We start from the raw sequence: 2,620 nt of genomic DNA on the forward strand, positions 1-2,620 counted from the left end.
TGTTCATCAATACAAAAGTTCATTGCCTTTTTTTTTTTTGCTCAACAAGAATGAAACTTCATAATAATAATAAAAATAATAAATAAAAAAAAAGAGAGAAAACCGAAAGGGGAGGGGTGGGGCCCCTCCCGGCACACAAGTTCGAGTCCAAGTGCTCGGTGGGGCCCGCAGACTCTGCTCATGGCCTGTCACCCCCCACTCCAGCGTCCCTCCCTGCCCGTAACAAGGACTCCAGGTGGCAGGGGCGCCCTCCAACAACCGACAGAACAGCCTTCCCCCTTCCTCCTCCTCCTCGCTGGCGCCCTCTTGCCTCAATCGTCAGAGATGGGCAGGCTGCGGCCAGGGTCGAGGCTGGGGGACTCGGAGCCGCTGAGACTGCCCGAGCTGAGTGAGCCGCTCAAGTATCTGTCAGGGTCCGACAGCGAGTCCGGGGTGCTAGGGGACGCGTCGAAGACGGGCAAATCGGACAGGCGGCGCGGCAGCTGGAAGTTGAAGGGCGGCGAGGGCGGCGCGGTGGCACTGGCAGGGAGGGGCGCGCTGGGCGGCGCCGGGGGCTGCACGGGGGTACCAGGCCCTGCTGCTGCTGCTGCTGGCTGGCTGCGATAATAGGCAGCGGCCACGGAGGCGAAGTTGTGGGTCTGGATGCCAAGCGGCGTGATGAAGCTGCTCAGTTCCGGGCCAAACGCAAAGGCGTTGTTAGCGCACGAGGCGGACCGGCAGGCTGCGCACCGAGCGCCGGGTGCCAGCAGGTCCTCCGCGCCCCCTGTGCGGTACAGCAATGCCGCCGAGGGCCGCAGCCGCCGCCGAGGCACAGCAAGTCCGAGCGCCTGAGGGCGTGGAGGCTGCGGAGGCGCATGAGCAGGACAGAGCGGAAGAGGAGCAGGACGAAGCGGCAGAGGAGCAGGAGGAGGCTGAGGAGCAAGAGGGTGGCGGCGGCGGTGCGCGACGTGGGCTGTTGAGCAGCAGCGGCGACTCTAGGCCCCCCGGGGGCTGGTAGTGGCCCGACGGAAAGCCTGAGAAGCTGAGGCTGTGATGCAGCTTGGGCAGCGGCTTCCGGGGGAAGCCGAGGTGCAGCGCGTCCCGCACGCTTAAGGCGCGCAGGTCCCCAGAGGCGCCCCCAGACGGCGCTGGCCGCCGCTCGTCTGCGTTGTGGATGAAGTGGCAGCGCGGCCAGTAGAGGCAGAAGCTGATGGTGTAGAAGGTGTGGCACAACTCGGTCTTGTACTTGCAGTGCCGGGTCAGGCTGGGTAGCTCCTGGAAGCAGTGCGCGAACTGGCACTTCTCGCTGTAGTTGCACGTGCAGCTCTCCTGGAAGGGCCGGCACAGCTCAGTCTTGTGGAGCATCGAGTTAATCTGGGAGCCGCCACCCCTGTGCTGCTGCTGCTGCTGGTGCTGCTGCGCTGGTGCTGCTGCTGGTGCTGGTGCTGGTGCTGGTGCTGCTGCTGCTGCTGCTGCTGCTGCTAGTGCAAGAGGTGCTGGTGCAAGAGGTGCTGGCTGTGCTTGCCCTTGCTGAAGGAGCGGTACTGAAATTTGTTCTCCTTGTTAAGCAGGGCCGTGCCTCCGCCCCCTGACAACTCCTTGAAGGTCCTGTAGGAGGCGGGGCCACCCGCCGCCCAGCTGCCATAGTTGCTGCGGTTAGCCCCGCCCAGGAACTTGGGCGAGCAGCTGCTGGGCCTAGGCGCGGGGTGGGCGGAGAAAGCCCGTCGTGAAGCCCGAGCTAGGGGCAGCGGCCACGGGGGTCCCCACCGGCTTCTTGTCCAGCATGTTCAGATTGAGATTGGCCAGGGATTTCTCCGTCTTACACAGGAAGTCGATATCGTAGAAGGCAGACAGAAGTGTCATCGACATGTTTCTGGATCTTGTAATGGTCGGAGTTGCAGGCACGGAGGTCCGGAGGAGCCCTCCGGGCGGCAAGGCCGGCTGGAGCTACGACGAAGAACGGGTGACCGGCGGGGGAGGGACCGAAAGTTTGCCGGGGGACGAGACAAGAGGGAAAGGGAAGCAGCGCGGCCTGATTTGAGGGTGCCCGGGGGTGCGGAGTGGGGGGAAAGAGGAGAGAGAAAAAAGAGCGCTCCTCCACTCCCCGGGGATGCTCGGCCCGCCCCCCACCACCAACCCGTGCGCGGAGCCGGCGACAGTTCCCAGACTGCTGGACCACAGCACGTTATTTTCATTTGTCATTTCATTTGTTTTCATTAACTTTAATCTAAATAAATGAGTTGGTGCCTAAAAATAAATGTCACACCACAAGGAAAACTGGTGTGAATCTTACCAGAGCTGCCGTTATGTGAAGCTCTTAGTATTTGGTTTAGAAGTTGGAAGCAAGGTAATATGGAAGGTAGAAATTCATTTAATTGATATTTATTGAGAACTAAGTTTGTGTTGGACACTGTACTAAGCTTTGAAATCAGCAGTAAATAAGGAAGATATAGTTCCTGCTCTCATGGATCATAAGTAATATATATTCAGTAGACCTATTTTCCCTTTTCTTAGAATGAAGAGTAGGGCAAATGATGGAATGAGGGCTTTAAACTAAGTCATAGAGAGTACTCTACCACAGTTTTCTAATTAAAGTATAAATGAATAACCTTAAGCAACCAAAATAGGAATCTGAACTTTA

The 2,620-nt window shown here is 58.7% G+C and overlaps 1 pseudogene; it reads right to left on the bottom strand.

Moving 5' to 3' along the window:
* Positions 1-276: 276 nt before the first annotated feature.
* On the bottom strand, positions 277-1,848 carry LOC123947303 (annotated as a pseudogene).
* Positions 1,849-2,620: the final 772 nt, after the last annotated feature.

Source organism: Meles meles, chromosome 1 (assembly GCF_922984935.1).
Source record: "Meles meles chromosome 1, mMelMel3.1 paternal haplotype, whole genome shotgun sequence".
Lineage (NCBI taxonomy): Eukaryota > Metazoa > Chordata > Mammalia > Carnivora > Mustelidae > Meles > Meles meles.